This window comes from Giraffa tippelskirchi, chromosome 8 (genome assembly GCF_054371585.1).
Source record: "Giraffa tippelskirchi isolate mGirTip1 chromosome 8, T2T-mGirTip1v1.2.pri, whole genome shotgun sequence".
Classification (NCBI taxonomy): domain Eukaryota; kingdom Metazoa; phylum Chordata; class Mammalia; order Artiodactyla; family Giraffidae; genus Giraffa; species Giraffa tippelskirchi.
In genome coordinates, this window is record NC_137282.1 from 37,595,895 (window position 1) to 37,621,217 (window position 25,323).

Sequence of the window (25,323 nt, forward strand, 5' to 3'; positions counted from 1 at the left end):
AAACGGACTTTTGTTTTTATTTCTGGCAAATGTAATTTAAGTCAGATGATTTAGTAATGAACAAGCAAAATAAAAAGACAAAAATAATGACAATAATGTTTCAGTGCCTTGATTAATACTTGTGGTGGTTCTATTTGTCATATTGGAATTAAACTATCAGAATATCACTTCGTTTTGTGCCATGAGAATTGAGGCTAAAGTCTTTTAGACAGAACAACAATTAGAAGATCATGCCATGCTAACCTCTGCTTGAGGATAACTGGAAGAGACTTAGAAGCAACAGAAAGGAACTCTACTAGATAAGATGGTTATTTGTTAAGGGGGAAGCAGTTCAATTGATTTATTACAAGTAGTGAAAAATTTCAGTTCAGTAGGAACATGTGGGGATGATGTTTCTTCTAACACAAGAATAGTCTAGGATTGATTCAAGGTCATGGACAGGAAAGGCCATCCTTTCCTCACACAGAATGACAAAAGGAACATTTTCAAATATATTTGAGTTTGGAGATTGATGAGGAGAAGCTCAGTCGCTGCTTATTTGGATAAATTTATTACGGCTTAATGATAAATGTTAAAACCTTAAAAACATTGTCTAAACAGATAAAAAATCTAATTGTACTGCCCATGCAAAAGAGACTACCCTGACAAATGAGAAAATGTTTTCATCAGAGACATGTAGAAAACATTTTATGTATTCACAAACATTGGCAAAATTCTTAGAGTTTTTAAAAAAAGTTTTATTGTAAAGGTATTTTATTATTTGAAGTGGTGCTTCTCAGTGGTCTGAAGGTTTGTGACGTTTAAGAACACTATAAATTACTAAAAATCATCAGCTCTAACACTGGAGTCAGGAAGGTAATACAATTGAATGAATCTTTAGTAAGTGCATTGAAATGAATGTTAGCCAAAAGTCCAAACTTGTGCACTGAAAGCTTTAATTGCATACCTTCAGAGTATGATTTCTGAGGAAATGTCAGTGTCCATACAGGCTTTACAATAGCATATATTCTTAGGATTTCATTTGGATACATTATCAGCTTTCAAACTGTATGAAATATACTTTATGCCTTTTGAGGTTTTTTTTTTTTTTAAGTTTTGACTTCCTACATTAAAAGAGGTTAAAAATAACTATGTAAATAGAATCCAGCTGAATGTTATATGTACTTTTTTTATTCCTAAGGGTCACATTCATGACATAGCACTGAATTTATGTTAAAATATTGTTCTGAGAGGAGTGTTGACATAAGATAATGTGATTTATGCTTCCCATCCATCATATTGACAGATTTTAGACAGATGTCGCTGTTTGTCAAACATGGTACAAAACAAGGCAAAACCTCATAATATCATTAAAACTGTTTGCCTTTATCACCATCTCATCCATCTTTCATTCCTATGAAAATTTTAGCATTAGAAATAATGACCGATTCAATAGGAAATTTTAAAATATGTTTTCGTTAAACAATTTTTCCCTGAAGACACTTAACACTTGTCACTCAGTTGTCATTCAAATATAGTGTGATATTTTAATATCAGTCAAATAAATATATAAAATGTATTACATGTGAACAGAATGAACATGGCTTGAGGGATTTTGTTTAAAATAAATGAAACAAAATAAATACTAGGGAAACAAATGTCCATCAAGTGATTTTTTTTTTTCTTAGCAAAACTTAAACGCTGGTGATAAAATAGTAACCCTTCCAACTCTCCAAAATTCTCTTTTATACATTCAGATAACATTTTATGTATATGAGCTGAATCTCTTTTTTTGTGATACATTCAAATGTGCATTAATAAATCACTAAATGTACAGTATCAGGCCCATGAGGCAGGTGGGAGAATGTTTGAAACCATCTTTTATGAATAGCAAATACCTATGTCATTTGTTATATAAGACAGCATCAGAATGGTCATTCATAAGACACTAGAAACAATTTTCTTTGCTTCAATTTGTATAACTTTTGTCTTATAATCATTTTTTGACACTCTGTTAGCTTCACATACATAGGGTACATGTACAAACACTTATATATCTCTTGCTTCAGGTTTTAGATTGGGTTTTCACATGGAGAAGTTTCATTATACTAACTGGTTGTTCACAAATTTATCCATTAAAACTCAAGGGAGCAGAATATTTTCCTACTCTCTAGGAGGGCCATCAATCTTGGAAACCTTTATCAATTACTGCTTTCATGTAATGCTTAGTATAAACAGTACTATTGGTCTCTGAAGATCATATAAAAAAGGCTTGTGAGTTGGACTAAGCTTTCCAGTTGATTACATTTTAACTGAAAAAACATGTGCAAGTGTAATCTGAAAGTTTTAATAACAACTTGAGTTAGTATAGTATCAGAGGAATACATAAACTAATTACACTAAGCTTTACTTGCAAGTGTGATACATAGAAAGTGGTTTCACCTAAATAACTATTAAAATGTAGATTTCTTAGAAACTGAATCAAATAACCCCAAATAGCTGTTTGAACATCACAGTCATAAGAAAAGAAAATATTAAACCCTTATATGACTAGAATTTAGTTCTCTGTGAGTAAGCAATTAGGGCCATCAAATTCTGAGGTTCAGTATCAGAGGTTTTTCCTTGTATACAGACCTCAGGAATCTTCATCTCAAACTAGCATCCCAGGCACCTTGCTACCAGAAGTACCTGGAAGAAGACTTTTCAAATATTAAAATTAAAAAACACAGAAATGCCTACTAGGAAGTAATATCTATATTACTGTCAGAACAGATAGGTGGTTATGTTTGAAGGCAGACTAATTGTCTTAATTAATGGGGGCTTATTGTTTGAGTACATGGAATATACTGAAAAAATAGAAATGTATCAAAATATGCACCACCGATTATCATGGATATAGAATGTACATAAGAACATATTTGAATTCAGACAGAATGATTAAGGCTGTCTTTTTCCAGAAGATAAACTGCTCCTGACTGTAAGTCACCATTATGAAGCCCACCCATATCCTATCTCTTCCACTGCTTCTACTTGCAGAGATAACTTCCTCTAACCCAAGTCTTGATTTACTCATGACTTCTGCTGTCTCAAAATGTTGCTCCTCAGTGTGTGCTGCTTTTTTCAGCATTATTGTATTTATTAAGAAAATGTATAGCATATGTTGAATGGTTACTTCATACCAAACACATCTATCTACATGGTCTCATTTACTATAATTAGTGTTTTGAGTCAGAAACCTGAAACTTAATAAAGTTAACTAATATGCCACATATCACAAATGTAATATTGCTGAACATATGTCACTGATTCCAGATTTAGTGCTTGACCTCAACCAGCTCTTTCCTGTCACAGTATGTTCTTTCTTTCTTTGTCTGTCATAGAAAGGATAGAATATGTTTGGACACTACTCAGAAGAAAATTGATAGTAAAGAGATTTTGTTAACTGAACTATGTTCATTGGCCAGTAACGCCCTACAGATGGCTTTCACCAGTCCAATCAGTTGTCACCTGGGAAGTAGGTTCACAGATTTCAAGACATGGTATCCCATTTGTAAAGGTCACCTTCATACAGCTGATGTAACACATATTCAGAAGAAAATATAATGTGAGATGTTGATTTGAACTGAAATACTTTAGACTTAAGAAAAGTCTATTAGTCATTACAATGTGCATTTTAACTAATTTCTTCTGTTTTCAAGTTTGTGTCATGAATTTTATAGTGCATATTTGGAATTTTACTGTGCATACAGTATTATAACACAATTTTAGTAAAGATCCATGAGTGATCTTATGTATATAATTTCCTCAACATTTCTCTAAAAATATAGGAATAATGTATAAAGAATTTTAAAATTTCATTACAATATTATACCCGCATTGATAATAAGAACACAAGATTTTTTGCTCCAGAACAAAGGACAAATATATTTGTATATTCTGGAGTTTTCCTTGTTGAGGACGTTTCACATTGATTCAACTCTCATACAACATGAAATTTCACTCTTTCACATTCCGAATCTTTAAATTCTGACATTGCTAAATCTATTAATTCTTTCTAGTATAATTTGTATCAAATGAATCTATTTTAAAAATCTTTCCCTATATCCAGTCTAAATGTATCCTCATGTGTTTTCTTCTAATAAGTTTAGGATTCTCTTTTCACATTTGGGTTTTTATCTCTTTAAGAATATATTCAGTATGTGAAACTATGTTTTTTTATTTCAATGTAACTTTGTTTCTTTTATTTCAGGACAAATTTCTATATACTGAAGCATATTTTCTTTCACTTATTATATTTTTATAAACCCCATTTTGTCTATATTTGTCTTCATATCTATCTTTTGTTCTTCTACTTTCTTTCCACTCTGTTTATGAGTGTTTTTCATCAGGTCTAGCTAGCACTTAATGCGTACTTTTCCAGATTATTTGGTTTATTTTTGCTGTTTTTAATATTGAATTATTTCTCTATTTATTACATTACTTATTTCTTTTGAATGACTCTCAGCTTCAGTGTCTCATTTTTTATCAATCTTTTGTCATATAACCTTTCCTCTTCTGTTTTGATCCTTCTGATCTCTTCTTTCAGGTTTTGCTTTTAAGTGTTTATCTTGTCTATAACAAATTTTAGGATACAAAGTACTGCGTGCAACTCATGTGTTTCTTAATCTATTTTTTTTAATTATTCTTTTATCGTTTGCTGTTTAAGCACTTTTAGAAAATTTTACTGTTTTTCTGAATAGTACTGTGGTTGAATTCTTCAGGTCACTCCTTTGAAAGTGGCTTTTCACATTATCTTCGAAATAATTGCGGGATGTGTGTGTGTGTGTGTGTGTGCGTGCGTGCACGCGCGCACGTGTGCACACTCCTGGTGAGAGGGGAGGGGGATACAGTATCTGCTCTGTCAACCTGCCACATCCACTTGGGATTCTCCCTTGGCTTTCACATTCATATGCTGGCTCACAGCAAAAACTTCCCGTCTATTTTTTGTCTCCAGCTTCATTTGTAGAGTTCTTTCTATGCAGGTAAGTTAGGTTGTAACAATATGCATTTCTTTAGTTGTGATGTCTAAGTCAGCCATATCTTTATTACCTAGAAACTTGTTAGAAATTCACATTTGCAGGCCCTATACTATACCTGCTGAATCGGAAACAATGTGTTTGGGGCCCAGAAACTTGTGTTTAAAGAAGTCAAGAGATTTTAGTGCATAGTAAAATATGCTGCTGCTGCTGCTAAGTCGCGTCAGTCGTGTCCGACTCTGTGCGACCCCATAGACGGCAGCCCACCAGGCTCCCCCGTCCCTGGGATTCTCCAGGCAAGAGTACTGGAGTGGGTTGCCATTTCCTTCTCCAATAGTAAAATATGAGAACTCCTGATAACAACAGAATTAAACTGCAAAGTTTTGTTTCTCTCTTCTCTGACAACTTATCTGTTCTAGAGTGTTTAATGTATTTCCTGCTCTTGAACTCTTTCATGTACCCAGTCAATACTCTTTAGTTCAGTGCAGGCTCGCAGTTGTGTCCGACTCCTTGTGACCCCATGGACTGCAGCACTATAGGCTGCATCCCAACTCCCAGAACTTGCTCAAACTCATGGAATCCATCACCAACTCCCAGAGTTTGCTCAAACTCATGTCCATTGAGTCGGTGATGCCATCCAACCATCTCATCCTCTGTCATCCCCTTCTCCTCCTGGCTTCAATCTTTCCCAGCAACAGGGTCTTTTCCAATGAGTCAGTTATTTGCATCAAGTGGCCAAAATATTGGAGTTTCAGCTTCAGCATCAGTCCTTACATGTTATCAATCATTTATTCAAAGATTGATGGCCATATTTCAAGACAGTGAAACTTACTTTGGAGAATATATATAGCCTGCTCAAGGTCTAAGGAGACTGTGTCAGCCTTAGGATAGCAATCTCATCAAGGTCTAGATTCTCCCACAGAGTTTGTGTTTGGGGTCATAGCATGTATATTATCTTATATAAAATGAAAGGTTTTTTTATTTGTTTGCTTTCTGTTTTCTAGTTTATTTCTTATTTCCCTACAACTTCCTTGTAGTTTAAATTAACAGTCCTTGGAGAGAAAATACAATGAAAGTAAAAGAAAATAAAACATAAACTTCAAATAGTTGCTATTTAAATCCATAGGTACAAAGAAAAGAAAAACACCAAGGGATATTTACTTTTTTGGATGAAAAACTGAAATAAATAGGACTATACTTGAAGCTTAAAGTAGCCCATTATTACAAATATTTGCCATAAATCAACTTAGGATTTAAATTTAATTGAGTCAAGAATAATAATTTTGAAGTATATTTTAAGGTAAAATTTGTCCATAATATTCATACATATATCTTGCAAGGTAGTCTCCCACTATAGTTAAAATAATACTAATAGATCTTAAGTGAAACCATAAGTAAAATCATGGAATAATCTTTGTTAGCAGAAATGAAATTTTAATGGGTAACTATGTACAACAAAGAATCATCAAACGGTGCTATTCCAGGAATAACACTTTCTTAGCTAAAATAATAATGAGGTTAATATCTACTAGTCTATTGATTGAATGAATATTGGAGACTTGGCAGCCTGTGGATTATATCTGTGGAATTAGTAAATAATATATACTTATAATGACCAGAATATCAGTAGGCTTTAAAAATTGATCAGAGACCTGCTATTTCTTGTTAATGAAATAACTTTGATGTTAAGATGCTTTGCTTTGTCTTTGAATCAAAGTTAAAAAAAATTCACAATGCTATAAATACTCTTTAATAAATAATCATCGTCATAAACTTCTTAGCAGTTTATCCTTTTAAACCTAATGTTTTCTGGTAACAGAAGTCTTCATAGTCCTTTAGCCATTGATTCATTTCAATAATTAGTAGTGACTTTGATAGTTAATCCTCAAAGCATGCATTTCATATTAATATTCTGACTCTTTTAAGCAGAAAATTAACAAATTTTGTAATCCAAGGGGAGAATGAATTCATAATTATTTGGCAAACAAAATGTCTTCCCAGTAACAAATCCATGAATATATCTCTCAGTCAAGATTTTTTGTTGGCCATTTATCATTACTAGCTTACTGAGTTTTATTTTGATCCTCCTGTTCACTTTCTCGCTCTTTTTTTTTTTCTCCTGTATTTGCTTTCACTACTGTTGTTTATCAAGTTAGTTTTCACATGAGACACTGCAAAATCATTAGAAAATATGCAACTACAGTTATATAGAAAGTAGCAATTTCTTCCTTAGTACCCTCCCCCCAAAAATCTCTTTTTAGACCTTTCATAATAATTGGCTGCCTTTCCTTGACTGTGGGCTTCCCTGGTAGCTAAGATGGTAAAGAATCCACGTGCAATGCAGGAGACCTGGGTTCGATCCCTGGGTTGGGAAGATCCCCTGGAGAAGGGAAAGGCTACCCACTTCAGTATTCTGGCCTGGAGAATTCCATGGACTTTATAGTCCATGAGGTTGCAAAGAGTCGGACATGACTGAGCGACTTTCATTTCACTTCACTTCCTTGACTGCAGTATGTGTTAGAACTTGTGCCAAGGACTTAACTATCTCATTTAATCCTATGACTTCCTTTTTAAGGAATGTGTTATCTTATCCATTTTATGATCAAGTAATTCATAGTGGTTAAGTCACATGCTGCGGCTGCTGCTAAGTCACATCAGTCATGTCCGACTCTGTGCAACCCCATAGAGGGCAGCCCACCAGCCTCCTCCGTCCCTGGGATTCTCCAGGCAAGAATACTGGAGTGGGTTGTCATTTCCTCCTCCAGTGCATGAAAGTGAAAAGTGAAAGTGAAGTCGCTCAGTCGTGTCCGACTCTCCGCAACCCCATGGGCTGCAGCCTACCAGGCTCCTCCATCCATGGAGTTTCCCAGGCAAGAGTACTGGAGTGGGGTGCCATTGCCTTCTCCAGTCACATAACTCAGTGTATAATGCTATATTAGGATTTTAAGTGTGATTCTATTTTAAAAAGCCTTCACAAAACAAAGAAATAATTTTTGCAAAGAAAATTGTGTACATTTTTCTAAAAACATGAAGAGGCATTTCCAAGTCAACTTCTTTTTGCATTTGTGCAAAAAATTTTTTTATTTGAGATATAGTTTTCATTTGAAGCTGTTTCTTGAAGAATCCTCTGCTCTCTGAAAGAAGGCAAATTCTTTCTTAAAGCTCTTCGACTTTCATGATATATCCGATTGGGGCCCTAAACTGTGAGACTGTTTTCGATGAGAATGTATTATACTGTGCTAGAAAAGCTGCATCAAATTAGAATGTCTTACACTATTCTAAGGATTTTACATTTTTTCTAAGTTTTTACAACTTTTTACATAAAAGAGGATACTCCTAATTTAAAACATTAAACTTTTATTCATTTAAAAATCTGTAGGGCTATCTGATAGAAATGAGAGGCTTAATTGAATTTCAACTAAAATAAGTCTTCTATCTCTTTTATACTTTACTAGTTAAAACTTAAATTCAGCAATAAAAAGGCCAGAGTAACAATAGTTCCATTTAAGCTGGACAAATAATTATCTCTGCACTGTGAATATCATCAAATCTGAATATTTCATGACATCATTATTGCTATTTTCCATTCCACTTAGTTCCATTCACTGCATTAAAGTGTATTTTTAGCTCCTCTTATGACTATATGAGTTCACAGTGGTTCACTATTTAAATTGCTATGGAAACATTAACCAAGAGAGTGGAAGTCAGAGGGCAAAAATATGGAACAGAATTGGAAGAAATGTCGATGCAGTGTAATGCAGGTGCAAGAGTGGCAATGCTCACACTATGAGGAAAAGACATTGAATGTGTTGAAGACATGCCATGTTCTCTCAACATTGGCTCTTAGTATTGTGGAAAGTCTTGACTGGTTTAGATCCAAATTGGGGGCAAAGATCTTTCTCATCTTCAACAGATGAATCGGGGAGTAAAACAAGATAGTCTTTCTACTGTTCTCTATTAAAGTTCTTCTCTGCTCCACTTGTCAGCTGGATGCAGCATATCCATCACTTTATCAACTTCTGATTAGATAGGGCCAATGCTATTAACCTTACATGTTCTGATGGATAGATCAGATAGACATACAGATAGATAGATTTATGGAAATAATAATTTCTAATTGCTAATTATATTTCTTGATATTAAAAAATAAAGAAATCAAACACATCTAAATCAAGGCACCTATATGTTAGATAGATAAGTAGTTTATTGTAAATATAAAATAATTATTTTTGTTGATATAATTATTTTTTGATACACATCATTGCCTCAGGAGTCCCTCAAAATAAAGTTTCCTCTCCTTGCTTAACCATAAAAATACACATATTTTTATTTTAGAAGATAATTGAAGTTGCTCATCAGAGTGACTTTGGATATAGCATGCGTGCATGCCAAGTCACTTCAGTCGTGTCTGACTCTTTGCGACCTTATGGACCATAGTCCACCAGGCTCCTCTGCCCATGTGATTCTCCAGGCAAGAATACTGGAGTGGGTTGCCATGTCCTCCTCCAGGGTATCATCCTGATCCAATCCAGGGATCAAACCCAAGTCAGTCGGAAATTTCAGAGATTATTTCTAAATGAAAACAGAGATCTACAAATATTTGGTTAAACTTTGGAAACTGTTAACACTTCATATCATCATCACATTGCAAAAATGGTGTGAACAAAAACTCCCAGAAATCCACCAGAACTACTCTTGTTTTCAATGAGTATTGATGTAGAAAAGAATGTAATAGAGAAAGGTTTGATTGAGTATGGGGCTTTCCAGGTGGTGCTAGTGGTAACGAACCAGCCTACCAATGCAGGACACATAAGAGACAAAAGATGCAGATTTTATCTCTGGGTTGGGAAGATCCCCTGGAGTGAGAGAATGTCAGTCCACTCCAGTATTCTTGCTTAGATAATCCCATGAACAGAGGATCTGGTGGGCTACAGTCCACAGGGTCACACAAAGTCAGACATGACTAAAGCAACTTAGCAGGCACGCAGACTGATTATGCTTTAGAATTTGTTTAGTTCACAATGTAGTACATTCTTGGTGCATGGTGCAAAAAAAAAAAAATATTAATTACAAATAAATTCATCTGCTAAGAGAAGTTTTTAATATTAAATAAACCTGGAATCTCCTTGTAAGAATGATTCATAGCTAAGTCTGAATGAAGTAGACAATAATCTTTCTATGGAAGGAATTACTGAAGCTATATGTCTTAGTTTGTTTGGGCTGCTATAGCAGTAGTGCTATATAGACTGGTTGGATAAACACAAATATTCATTTTTCACAGTTCTGGAGAGTGGGAAGTCCAAGATCAAAGTGCTAGCAGTTTCTGTGTCTGGTAAAGATCTGATTCCATAAATGACCCTCCTCCTGCTCTCTTTACATGATAGAAAGGTGAAGGAGTTCTATCTTTTATCAAAGCACTAATTTCATTCATGAGGGCTTTACCCTCATGACATAATTAGCTTTCAAAGACCCTGTCTCCAAGTACCATCACATTGCAGGGTCAGGATTTCAACATATGAAATTTAGGAGCATGAACATTCTATCTACAACACTAGACATAGGCTATGTTTAGTTTATAAAGATTGTGCCTACTTGAAGAATGGCTGGAACATCATTAGTGATCAGGGTGATATGAAAAACAATTTCTCAAGCAACATTAAAAAAGAAAAACACAAAACAAGATTGTTAACTTGCACTAAAATGTCTATCATGTGTCAAGAAGTTTGCCATTGCTATTTATTTTAATATTATCTGTAATCCTATGTGGGCTTCCCTGGTGGCTCAGCAGTAGAGAATCCACGTGCAATGCAAGAGACAGACACAGATTCGATACCTGGGTCAGGAAGATTCCCTGGAGGAGGAAATGGCAATCCACTCCAGTATTCTTGCCTAGGAAATGCCATTGACAGAGGAGCCTGGCAGGCTACAGTCCACAGTGTCACAAAGAGTTGGACACAACTGAGCACAGACTCACGTAATCCTATGTAATAAGCATTAGTTTCTTCACTTTTCAAGTGAAAAGTGGAAGTTTAAGAGCTCCAGTAACTTGTTCAATTTAGCAAGTGCATTGCTAGGAAGTGGCTGCAGCACCATTCTGTCTGCTGTGGGTCCTGTCCTCCTCCTCACTAGGAAGACTCCTTTAAATAGTTTGGCCACCTGAAGTGAAGAGCCGACTCAACTGGAAAAATTCTAATTGCTGGGAAAGATTGAAGATGGAAAGTGAAGAATGTGACAGAGAATGAGATAGGTGGATGGTATCATCAACTCAATGGACATAAATTTGAGTGAACTCAGGAGACAGTGAGGGACAGGGAAGCCTGGCAGGCTGCAGTCCATGCAGTCGCAAAGACTCAGACACGACTTCATGGCTGAACAACAACAAAAACTGTATCCCTCAAAAAAAAAAAGGGAATTGGGAGGAAGAATGCACTTTGATAGAATATCTAAGTGAAAAACTGTAATTTATCATGTGCTTGTTGAGCATATAATGGCCAAGAACACGGTCCCTCCTTGTAAGTATCTTGCCATCTTATCAGGAGAAACATACATATAAACTCAGTATGAGAACATATCAGGTATTCTGATTACCAGTACATGTTTTTATTTGTTTGAAAAATAATCATTCTAATGACCACTTAATACATTTAGTTTTACTGGAAACACATTCTATGATATCAAAAATATTAGTGTTATTGACAATAAAATGATTATTGTATTTAATGTGATTTAATAGAGTGACCTCTGGTTTTTCATGAATGTTATTAATAACATCCCCTGGATTCCCACAGGAGATAGCCAAAGAATTAAAATAGAAGGATGGAAATTTTGTGACAAGATTGTGTTAGCTCTTTGCCTACAATCTATTTGGGGGGAAAGAGAAAAAACATTATTTCCTATCACTAATACAATGAGTATTATCAGAAATTTCCTTGGCATCTCAATGCCTATTTGACTTTAAGGCAAATTTTACATTCTCTTCCCCTCTGTTTGGAAATTGAAGCATTTATGTTATTACATTATTTAATTATGGAATATTACTTGCCTGACTGAAGAAGAAAAGAACATTCTTGTTCATCTGAAAACCAATGTACCCAACATATAATTCTTCTAATTTGAAATAATTATACTATACAAAGTGTGAAGCCATTTATTATATTTGATTCATCACATCAATTTTCCTTTAAATTGTTTAGATTATAATATGCCTTGCAAGAATCATTTCTGTAATATGTGACAAAATTTTAAGCAAAGAAGCAAAAATGCATGCACTTTATTTACTTCTGAGCAAGCATTTGAACAAAGAAATTCCCATATATTTTTACAAGGAAAAAATAAGCAGTAAAGGGAACATTGGAGAAGGAAGCTATCTTTTAGGAATATAGAAGTTGAAAATTTGTTAAATCTCCTAATTACTTGCTTTCCAGTTACTTCTACATACCTTCCAAATGCTAGTAGCAAAAAGTCACACTTAGAATGATTAATTTGGCTTAACCACTCTATTCTCAGACTGGACATAGTTGCAGCTCAGAAGTAAATTACTGAGGTGGAGAATTGCAAAGCTTTCCTTATCTCAGGAAATATACATTGTCTAATTCTGAAGGGAACATGTGAACTGAGCAACTAAAATGTTTCTCTGGTAAGCACGTATATTTAAAAGGTATTTAGGTAGATTCCCTGATAGCTCAGCTGGTAAAGAATCTACCTGCAATGCAGGTGACTCCGGTTCGATTCCTGAGTCAGGAAGATTGCTGGAGAAGGAATAGGCTACCAACGCCAGTACTTTTGGGCTTCCCTTGTGGCTCAGTTGGTAAAAAATTCACCTTCAATGTGGGAGACCTGAGTTTGATCCCTGGGTCAGGAAGATCCTCTGGAGAAGGGAAAGGCTGCCCCCTGGCCTAGAGAATTCCATGGACTGTATAGTCCATGAGGTTGCAAAGAGTCGGACATGACTGAGCGACTTTCACTTTAGCTAGATTCATTAAACGTTTTAATAAATATCTGATTTTGTGACATGAACTAAGTAACAGAAGTAACAACACTGTATTAACAAATACTAGTTATTCTTGCATATTTTAAACCAGTTAAGATAGAGAAAAAATATGAAAGCCCAATGTTTCTGGACCTCCCATAAATTGTTTCACTGTTACCCCTAGAAAATCAGCATGTAACACACTATTTAAGAGCATGATGTCTGTACATGTGTGCTTAGTCACTCAGTCGTGTCCAACTCTTTGTGACCCCATGGACTCTAGCCCACCAGGCTCCTCTGTCCGTGGGGATTCCCCAGGCAAGAATACTGGAGTGTGTTGTCATGTCCTCCTCCAGGGGATCTTCCCAACCCAGGGATCGAACCCAGGTCTCCCACATTGCTGGAAGGTTCTTTACCAGCTGAGCCCCAGAGAACACAACCCTAATGCCTTTGTTCCCATACCTAACTAGCAGTGATTTCTTGGAGCACTCAATTTCTATTATGTAAAATGGGCCTAGTAATGGTTTCTGTCTCCTACAGGTTGGGGGAGGACAAATGAGTTTTGAACAGCATCATCTGCATAGCCAGCAACAAGAAGTATCATCAGCCTTTTTGCCTATATTTTACTAAAAGGGAAATCTCAGACATCTAAATCTATAGTAACAGTAAAATAAATTGTCCTTTTCAAATCCTCCTATAACACAGCTCAGTTTGATTGGTGAAATCTTTCCTAACATTACTTAAGTTAGCTAAACTATATGGATTTAACTATTGGCCAGAAACTCAGGATGCTTGTTCTCAAGTCCAGCCTCTGGGGGTGTAGAGTTTAGACCATGACAGTGACATTTCTCTATTTTCAAATTGAAAAGTATCTAGGAAACCTTATATCTATAAACTCAGGTGATTCTATGGTTCTATGCAGAGGTACCATTACACTGAAATATATAACAGCTTTTGCAGTGAGGCAAGTGAGATGCTACTGTCCAAGTCTAGTGAAGATACACCATGATAACCAAGACTTCTCTTATGCTTTCTAGAGTACAAACCCCCCCAAAAAAAAACCAAAAAAAGAAACATAAACTTAAAATAATAATTCACCTCAGGAAAAAATATGCAAGGGAATGTGAAAAATTAAATATTCTCTTGATTACTTTTAAATATTTTCTAAGGATCACAATAAACTGTGGAAAATTCTGAAACAGATGGGAATACCAGACCATCTGAACTGTCTCTTGAGAAACCTGTATGCAGGTCAGGAAGCAACAGTTAGAACTGGACATGGAACAACAGACTAGTTCCAAATAGGAAAAGGAGTACGTCAAGGCTGTATATTGTCACCCTGCTTATTTAACTTATATGCAGAGTACATCATGAGAAACACTGGGCTGGAAGAAACACAAGCTGGAATCAAGATTTCCAGGAGAAATATCAATAACCTCAAATATGCATATGACACCACCCTTATGGCAGAGAGTGAAGAAGAACTAAAGAGCCTCTTGATGAAGGTGAAAGAGGAGAGTGAAAAAGTTGGCTTAAAGCTCAACGTTCAGAAAACTAATATCATGGCATCTGGTCCCATCACTTCATGGGAAATAGATGGGGAAACAGTGGAAACAGTGTCAAACTTTATTTTTTTGGGCTCCAAAATCACTGCTGATGGTGATTTCAGCCGTGAAATTAAAAGACGCTTACTCCTTGGAAGGAAGGTTATGGCCAACCTAGATAGCATATGTAAAAGCGGAGACATTACTTTGCCAACAAAAGTCCGTCTAGTCAAGGCTATGGTTTTTCCAGTGGTCATGTATGGATGTGAGAGTTGGACGGTGAAGAAAGCTGAGCGCCGAAGAATTGATGCTTTTGAACTGTGGTGTTGGAGAAGACTCTTGAGAGTCCCTTGGACTGCAAGGAGATCCAATCAATCCATCCTAAAAGAGATCAATCCTGGGTGTTCATTGGAAGGTGTGATGTTGAAGCTGAAACTCCAATACTTTGGTCACCTCATGCGAAGGGTTGACTCATTGGAAAAGACCCTAATGCTGGGTAGGATTGGGGGCGGGAGGAGAAGGGGACGACAGAGGATGAGATGTTTGGATGGCATCACCAACTCGATGAACATGGGTTTGGGTAGACTCCGGGAGTTGGTGATGGACAGAGAGGCCTGGCGTGCTGCAATTCATGTGGTCGCAAAGAGTCGGACACGACTGAGCGACTGAACTGAACTGAGAAGGTATTTTTAGTTGATTTATGGCAGAAAGTGAAGAAGAACTAAAGAGCCTCTTGATGGGAGAGTGAAAAAGTTGGCTTAAAGCTCAACATTCAGAAAACTAAGATCATGGCATCCAGTCCCATCACTTCATGTCAAATAGATGGGGAAACAGTGGAAACAGTGGCTGACTTTATTTTTCTGGGCTCCAAAATCACTGCAGATGGTGATTGCAGCCATGAAATGAAAAGATCTTACTCCTTGGAAGGAAAGTTATGACCAACCTAGACACCATATTTAAAAGCAGAGACATTACTTTGCCAACAAAGGTACGTCTAGTCAAGGCTATGGTTTTTCCAGTGGTCATGTATGGATGTGAGGGTTGGACTATAAAGAAAGCTGAGTGCCAAAGAATTGATGCTTTTGAACTGTGGTGTTGGAGAAGACTCTTGAGAGTCCCTTGGACTGCAAGGAGATCCAACCAGTCCATCCTAAAGGAGATCCGTCCTGGGTGTTCATTGGAAGGACTGATGTTGAAGCTGAAACTCCAATACTTTGGCCACCTCATGCGAAGAGTTGACTCATTGGAAAAGGCCCTAATGCTGGGAACGATTGGAGGCAGGAGGAGAAGGGGACGACAGAGGATGAGATGGCTGGATGGCATCACCGACTTGATGGACATGAGTTTGGGTTAACTCCGGGAGTTGGTGATGGACAGGGAGGCCTGGCGTGCTGCAATTCATGGGGTCGCAAAGAGTCGGACAAGACTGAGTGACTGAAGTGAACTGATATTGAAAATAATTTGATGGGGCAATTACCCTTTTTTATCGTAAACAAAGAGTAACTCAATAATTGGATTGGCCACAGTGTACAATTAGAAAAATTATTTTAGAAAAATTAAGTAGCAAATGTATTGAGGTCCTTATTAAGCTAGGAAATGAAAGAGTATAAATCCAGAGACCCATTCATGTGAGTCAGTCTTCACATTTATTCAAATAATAAAATGTCTTTAAGTTAAAAAAATGTTGTGAAAGAACAATGAAAGACTTCCTTCAACTATGTAGTTGATTGAAATGCAAAATAAGTTTTGAATAGTCTTCAGTGGAGAGATATATGTAATTAAATTATTTTCAGCTTTAGTCTGATAGTTTTTCGTTATATAAAATAATCAGTATGATCCTCTATACCTGACATATAATTCAACACTCATTAATTTTGCATTGAAATTCACTCAGAGACACCTATGCAGATGAATAAACACTATGAAGCATCTTTTTCTTGTACAGAGGTAGAAAGTCAAAGACTTTTTTATATACTCCTACATTCTTTGCTTGTCTTCATTAGATGAAATAAAAATGAACTGTTCTATATTGCAGCTACAGAATTCTGAAGAGTGACTAGTTGTACTACCTTTAGTCAAACATTTGTTCTCTCCAATATAAAATGTAAAATTGTAGAAAACAGTAAAATGAAAGAGTCATATAATTTTTGCTCTATTGTTTTGTTTCCTGTTGAGACGAATAGTAAATGTCTAATTAATGTGTACATATGACAAGATACTTTTTTTCCCTAAACATTTACAATTGAATTCATATCATTTGTCAAATAGTGTATCCTTTTTTCACTAATTTGAAAGGCCATGCTTTTTATATAAAACTCATTGTTTATGGAAGAATCTGTTTCTGGGTTGTTTTCTGAAAGTCCATTCTTGAACTTGCATTTCACTCTGGATTACTTGAGTTTTCCACTGCAGATAACCTATGAGTTCAGCTCTACTCTTTATTCTTCCTTATTGTGGTTTTGTTTGTTTGTTTGTTTTGGCTCTTCTCATCATTTTTTTCCCATGGATTTAGAACCAACATATATAATTTCATTAAAAAGATTTTTAAATGTATTGTATTTAATTAATTAATGTAATTGCCGCTTTTAAATGTTGTTTTTTCATTCAAAAACAGCATTACTGTTGATCAATTGAAGTATTTCTTGTGAACTAGAGCAAAATTTGCATTTTGTCCATGTATAAATCTTGTACCTTCAGTTAAATTGATTTTTATATATTCATATTTTTCATTTACAAATGAGGTATTTCTTATTTTTTAAAGTTAATTTTGTTCTTACGTGCCTTATTGAGCTTACACAATATAGTGGTTAGAGTATATACTGAGCAACTAGGTTACTTGTGTTCAAGTCCCTCATCTGTCACTTTCTCCTGCATAACTTTAGATAAAATGTGCCTCAGTCTATTCATCAGTAAAATAGGAGCAATGAAAGATAACTGCTTCATAGTATTGCTTTTATAACCAGCAGGTAATTTATAGAGGCCATCTGGCATATACATATTGCTTTTTATATTTGGATGAATGTCAAACCTTTGAATTTCTAGGCATAATAATAATACGGCTTTGGCATGGCATGTGTGGTCAGTCATGTTCAATTGTAGCCTGCCAGGCTCCTCTGTCCATGGAATTTTCCAGGCCAAATACTGGAAAGTGAAAGTGAAAACACTCAGTCATGTCCAACTCTTTGGGACCCCATGGGCTGCACAGGCCATGGAATTCTCCAGGCCAGAATACTGGAGTCAGTAGCCATTTCCTTCTCCAGGGGATCTTCCCAACCTAGGGATTGAACCCAGGTCTCCCACATTGCAGGGGGATTCTTTACCAGCTGAGCTACCAGGGGAGCAAGAATACTGCCATTTCCTTCTTCAGAGGATTTTCCTGACCAAGGGATTAAACACTTGTCTCTTGCCTCTCCTGCACTGGTAGGCAGGTTCTTAAGTTGAGCCACCGGGGAAGCTGGGTAAGAGCATAAATGAATAAAAGCAGAATCATCTCTTTCTTTTAAATAATAAGTATTGTTCATTATTTACCTTATTGCATCAGTTTCTTGCTAGGACCCAGGAAGTGACATTATGTTTGTTACATATGGTGGTTTAGTTGCTAATTTGTGTTCAACTCTTGTGAACCCATGGACTGTAGCCCGCCAGGCTCTTGTGTCCATAAGATGTTCCAGGCAAGAATACTGGAGTGGGTTGGCATTTCCTTCTCCAGGGCATCTGCCTTACCCAGGGATTGAACCTGGGTCTCCTGCACTGCAGGCAGATTCTTTACCGACTGAGCTACCAGGGATTACATATAAAAAAACCACTGTTTGTTGCATTTTCTTTGCATATAAAATACTCAGTTTGGTTAACACATGGAATTTACATTGACAACATCTCTAAACATTAATTGCCTGAAATTGCCTGGGGAAATATAGTCATTTTATTCAAAGGGTACCCAAACTGGGCTACACTAACAGATTTCTTAAGAAAGGCTGGGCCTATGCAGTAAGTCCATTTTTTTTTTTCCAGAATATTCAGGACTCCTTTTTGTGTTCAACAGGGGAACAGACACCAGTCAAGCATGTGTCTTAGCATCATTCTTTGTTCTTTGGATGTGCAGAAGGAACATACTAAACATAAGTTTAACTGAGTATCATAACCAACCACAAATTTCCAGCAAGCGACAGTCATTTTGGCTTCCATAGTTTATTGCCTTTAAAACACACATTGATTTTGCCATTGGTATCTTGGAAATCTCACCATGTCTTATAATCAGTTGCGTCCTGGATTCAGAAAGTACACTATATATCTTGAGATTTTTCTCTTTTGTTTATATTTTAATACAACTTCCAATAATATAAATTTATTCACTCATTTTTTCCCCCTAAGAGGATCACAAATTACATAAATGGGTTTTATGTTCAGTATGACAGGCCTGGCATTAACATTCTTTTCTGTTTAATTCTCAGACACTTCATTCCTTTTCCCCCTAGAGTTACATCGAAATAGATTATCTGGTCATTCCAGAAGTCATGGAATATTGTTATAATCCTTCCATTCTGGTAACTTTGGTATAAAGGTTTCATTCTCTGCTGTAGGGTAGCTTGATGATTCCAGGGCAAGTTTATGACAAGCTGTGGTTAATTGTACTGAGAGAATTTTCTTCTATGGCAACGATGTTTAGGTCTTATAATTTACTACTTACGTAGGTTTAGAATTTTAGTGTGTCATAATGCACATTTCATTTGTCTCTCAGATGCATACTCGAATGTCTAGGTCTCCATCCAACTGGCACGCAAGACTCAGATTTCCTCTGTACTATTAGGACCTATCCAGACCAAACTGAGACTGTACCATATCACAGATCACACATATAAGGACATGTCTGATCCAATGAACCTTGCCTCAGATTTCAACCAGGTGTCCATGTGTCCAAAGCAGTTCTTGGTCTAAAAATTTTTGATACAATTTATGGTAATTATTTTATGGTCAAATTTCAGTTTCACCTAGCAGTGTACCTGCCCACAGTAGATGTTCAAAAATATTACCTGTATTGGATTAATCACAGGATTGCTAACAAAAGCATTCCTATAATTCAGCAAGAATTACATTGTTAATAATTTCTGTTTTGTTTTTATATTTTCTAATCTATTCATTTTTGTTAGTGAGTCATATCTTTATTCAACTTTGAATTTGTAGTCCTAGCAAAATGACTATTTTTTTCTCTGTAAAGTTAACATTTCCCTCAAGCTTTTCTTCATAGAAATGCCCCTGAATGCTTCAGCAGTCAAGAAATCTATTGGCTACACATGATTCTACTTCTTATAGATACCTACAGTTCCCGACTCCAAACATGGGTTGATTCTAGAGGAGGTACTGAAGTTGGGGAAGGAATTTTGGCTCCCCCAGTAAAGTGTCTACTTTTACAAATGACTTGCATAATTTTTGAAAATAATCATTTCCAATGTCCTTTATACCAATCCATTAGGTTTAGCCAAATATAATGCATTTTCCATTACGTATCACACAGCCTCCTGTATTAAGTGAATGCATGCATGGGTGCTCAGTCACTTCAGTTGTGTCTGACTCTTTGCTACCCTATGGACTGTAGCTCACCAGGCTCCTCCATGGAATTTTCCAGACAAGAATACTAGAATGGGTTGCCATTACCTCTTCCAGGGGATTTTCCTAACCCAGGGATAGAACCTGCATCTCTTGTGTCCCCTGCATTGCAGGGGGATTCTTTCCCGCTGAGCCACCAGGGAAGCCCATGTTAAGTGGACACCTTGCTCGAATGTTACAAATCATGGAATGTTTATAAACAAATGATGTTAACAGATTATTGAAGAATTTTATAATCTACAGTTTTCCGAATAGGCAGAACTCTCAGCACTATATGAGGTAGAGTGATAAATTTTGGGGCATTTTCCATTTTGGCAAAAAAGGTCTGTCAATATTACTGACACATTGAGATCCTAGAAGAATTGGTTATTTGTCCTTCCTGAGAATGTTACCAACATTAGGGAGGACAGATAACCAAATGCCCTGGGATCTCACTATAGTATTGGTAGACTTCTAAAAGTATAGAGGAGCCATAGCAATACATTCTAGTTCCTGTGGACAGCCTATATAGATACAGTGATAAAGAATTTTTCTTTAAATGTTATTTACTATTCATAATCATCTTTAAATTTTTTCCTTCTCCAACTCAAGGAGTGACATATTTTCAAATGTAGTCTAACACATACTTCTATAAATGGTCTCAGTCACTTATGTAATTAACTGGTTACACTATAGATAAGAGATCCCCTGTTAACTGCTTATTCATATTTGTCGACAGTATAGATCATAAGTGGATCAAAACCACAGTTGAACTGTTTGTTGAAAGTATAAGACACTACTGTGTAGGAGTTCACAGGTCAAAGAGAAGTGGCCAGATGAGATGCCCCAAGGCATGGAATGCATTCTGTTGTCCTTGCTGACACTGGAATCTAACTCAGTCAAGAAAATAATTTACCAGATGTAGGACCTCAGGATAGAACACAGATCTAATTATCACCACAATCAAAGATAATGCTAATGTCACTCAAGTGGGAACAGTTCCGGCACTCTTTTCTACTAAAAGGTGAACTGTGTTTGCTGACCCATTTTGGAAAAAAAAAAGAAAAATTCTTAGGTTTTTCTATAGTACTTTTAGTGTTTAAAGCATTTTTTTTTTGGCTACTTCAGCCTCCATTTCAGTTCTGTGAAAGTAGCAACTAATGCAATCTAAAAGAGTGCACAAATAATGTTGCTGATATGGTACAGTGCTAGAATAGGGATTTGTGAGACAACCACAACAATATCAAGGAGAATAATGCTTGATATTAAGGAATATTGGTGGCCCACAGTTTTGTTTTTTGCTGTTTGTGTAGCAGGTTACAGTGTTTAAATTGGTCTATTTTTTGTTTCTTTAAATATGATTTTGGTGGGTAAACTAAGGCAAATCAACTGCCATTATTTTATTATTGAATAGATGCCAATGAATATTATGTTTTTGTTTTAGAAACATAATTATATTCTTTTATAGTACTACTTATAATCTTATAATCTTGTTCCTTGAGTTGGTTGTAATGGAATATGCAAGTAATCATTATTGCTGCCATATAGATTACTCTAACCAAAGAGTGATGATGTAGGAATGAAAAGTATCATGATCTCTACTTTTGTGTATGAGGAAGTGAATGTGAAAGTGAAGTTGCTTAGTCGTGTCCGACTCTTTTCGACCCCATGGACTGTAGCCCACCAGGCTCCTCCATCCATGGGATTTTCCAGGCAAGAATACTGGAGTAGGTTGCCATTTCCTTCTCCAGGAGATCTTCTTGACCCAGGGATTGAACCCAGGGCTCCCGCATTGTAAGCAAACACTACCATCTGAGCCACCAAGTAAATTGAGCCTCTAATCCAAAACTGAATTTATTTCAAGAGCAGCATTGCTTTAAGCCTGACCCCTAACATGTCCTATAAGCCTCTCTAATACCAACATAAAGAGATAGTGATGAACTAGGAGATCAAAGTAGAAACAGTTTTCCTACTACTGAAATTTAAAAAAAAACAACAACTTACATTTGAAAAATTTGCAAAATTGAACGGACAAAACTTCCGTTCAAACTTTGTAATAGGACTATAAAAATAGAAACTGCTGAAGGATATATTACTAGTTTTATAGCGAATTCACTTTTAGTTAATATTGTGTTAGTAAGACCTGCATTATGGAAGAATTGCAAAGCATTGCAATGAAAAAGTTTTTCTTTTCTTTCTCTCACATTTTTAAAATACAAACTCGTCAGAATTTTCTTTTAGAAGAAGGCAAAAGATGGTCTATTCTCTAGATTTTAGGATACTAACCCTAGCTTATTGACAATATAAAAAATGCTTTAATTTCTTATGAAACATACTTATTGCCAGCTTCCAGGAAAGTAATTCTTAACTGTCTCTGTGATCCTGTTGGTGATCTAGATGTCATCATCTTTTCAATTTTTTTCCTGAAAAAGTTGTTTTCTATCTATATTTTAATTGTAGTAGTCAATACCATTCAATGATATGAAATATAAATTTTAATATAACTCCCATTTGAGTAAGGACACAGAAGTTCTGAGTAAAGGAGAATATTTCATTTTTGAGAGGGAATACTTGATCCTGCATTGTTATACTCTAGTTATTAGTGAAACATCTTATTATAATTTTAAAAGATCATTCATTTTAATTATATACTTCATTGTATCATGCAAGGCATAGCTAACCCAGATACTTAAGACAGAATAAGGCAAACATAGGGAAAATGAATTCATTTAAGCTTAAATTTGTTAATAAAACTCCAAAATCAAGTCCCATTGAGTTAGAGAAGAGTGACAAACCTTATTATAAGTATTTACCAAGCCTTGGTCCATGAAACAATCTTAATAAATTTAAAAGGACTGAAGTCATATGGAATACATTTTCTGTCTGCAATGAAGTTAAAATAGAACTAAAAAAGTTACCTCAAAATAATCAAACACTTGGAAAGAAAGTATGTCTAAATAAACCATGGGTGTAAGGAGAAAGCACAAAGGAAAATGTTTTTAACTATACAAAAATAAATAGAAAACATATCCAAATTTGTAGAACATAGCAAAAACAGTCCTTACAGAGTATGTCTTTACATATTTATTTTAGAAAAGAAGTGTCTAAAAATTAATGTTCTGGTAATGTACCTAAGGAAGTTAAACAAAAATATGAATTAAACTCAACAAAAATGAAAGAAAAACTTTAAAAAGGAAGGAAATCAATTAAATTGAAAAATAAAAACTAGAGTAAATAAGTTAAAAAGTGGATTTTTGAAATTAAGAAAATTAACAAATTTTTACTTATGTTAACCAACAAAGTAGATAACACCTTTGTTAAATATCAAGGATTATAGGAAGAACATCATTAAGGCATATTCAGATATTGTCATTATAATAAGGGAATATTATGCACAGTTAATGACAGTAAATTTAAGAATTTAGGTAACATAGACTAATTTCTTAAAGGCACAACTTGCCAAAGCTTGGATGGGATAATTAGAATATGTATATGGTCATACAGTTTTTAAGGAAATTTAATGGATTATCAAAAATGTTCTCACAAAAATATCTCAGGAAAGTTTTACTTCACTAGTTGTTTCTATCAAACATTTGAAGAAGAAATAATGCCTATAAAATGTAAAATCTTACATAAAATATAAAGGAGAAAAACATCTAACAAAGTATTTTATAAGGCTAGCATATCTCTGATACCAAAACCTGACAATGCATATTATGAGAGAGCAACCAGACTAATCTACAGACTAATATTTCTCATTAACCTTATGCAAAAACTTGCAGTAAAATATTGAGTTCAGTTCAGTTCAGTCGCTCAGTCGTGTCCGACTCTTTGCGACCCCATGAATCGCAGCACACCAGCCCTCCCTGTCCATCACCAACTCCCGGAGTTTACCCAAACCCATGTCCATCGAGTCGGTGATGCCATCCAGCCATCTCATCCTCTGTCGTCCCCTTCTCCTCCTGCCCCCAGTCCTTCCCAGCATCAGGGTCTTTTCCAATGAGTCAACTATTTGCATGAGGTGGCCAAAGTATTGGAGTTTCAGCTTCAACATCAGTCCTTCCAATGAACACCCAGGACGGATCTCCTTTAGGATGGACTGGTTGGATCTCCTTTCAGTCCAAGGGACTCTCAAAAGTCTTCTCCAACACCACAGTTCAAAAGCATCAATTCTTCAGCACTCAGCTTTCTTCACCGTCCAACTCTCACATCCATACATGACCACTGGAAAAACCATAGCTTTGACTAAAATATTAGTAGTTTGAATTCAGAAGTGTGTATACATGTATCAGTTCAGTTCAGTCACTCAGTGGTGTCCGACTCTTCGTGACCCCATGAATCGCAGCACGCCAGCCCTCCCTGTCCATCACCAACTCCCAGAGTTTACCCAAACCCATGTCCATCGAGTCGGTGATGCCATCCAGCCATCTCATCCTCTGTCGTCCCCTTCTCCTCCTGCCCCCAATCCTTCCCAGCATTAGGGTCTTTTCCAATGAGTCAACTCTTCGCATCAGGTGACCAAAGCATTGGAGTTTCAGCTTCAACATCAGTCCTTCCAATGAACACCCAGGACTGATCTCCTTTAGGATGGATTGATTGGATCTCCTTGCAGTCCAAGGGACTCTCAAGAGTCTCCTCCAACACCACAGTTCAAAAGCATCAATTCTTCGGGGCTCAGGTTTCTTCACAGTCCAACTCTCACATCCATACACGACTATTGGAAAAACCATAGCCTTGACTAGACGGACCTTTGTTGGCAAAGTAATGTCTCTGCTTTTTAATATGCTGTCTAGATTGGTCATAACTTTCTTTCCAAGGAGTAAGCGTCTTTTAATTTCATGGTTCGTTAGTTTATGTGTTACCAAAAGGGACATGCAAGGAGAAATCTAGATGATCACCAAGTTTTAAATCTACATGCGTACCATGAGGAAGGAAGAACTATTTATAAACTGTAATATTACTATAAAGACATGTGGCATTAATTATACTTCCTTATGAAAACATTTCAGAGAAATTAAGGCCAATGTGTATAGTGATTAAAAAAAAAATCCTTGTATCCACAGTTTTTTCTCCAAACAAGCGCTATTTATATTAGTGGATAATCTATATTTCATCTGTGTTTTGAAATTTCCTAATTGTAAATCAGTTAGAGTGTTAATGTACTAATGTGATAGGAAGTTGATATCCTTTGAGAAAAATTACTTAGGTGGTTACCACATATTTAAAAGTTTGC

General features: G+C 35.9%; 1 protein-coding gene across 4 annotated transcripts in view; it reads left to right on the plus strand.

The window, feature by feature from the left end:
- LOC145518862 (uncharacterized) overlaps positions 1–25,323 on the plus strand; it is a 1,117,244-nt gene that overhangs the window by 856,567 nt on the left and 235,354 nt on the right. The gene's annotated exons all lie outside the window — the stretch shown is intronic.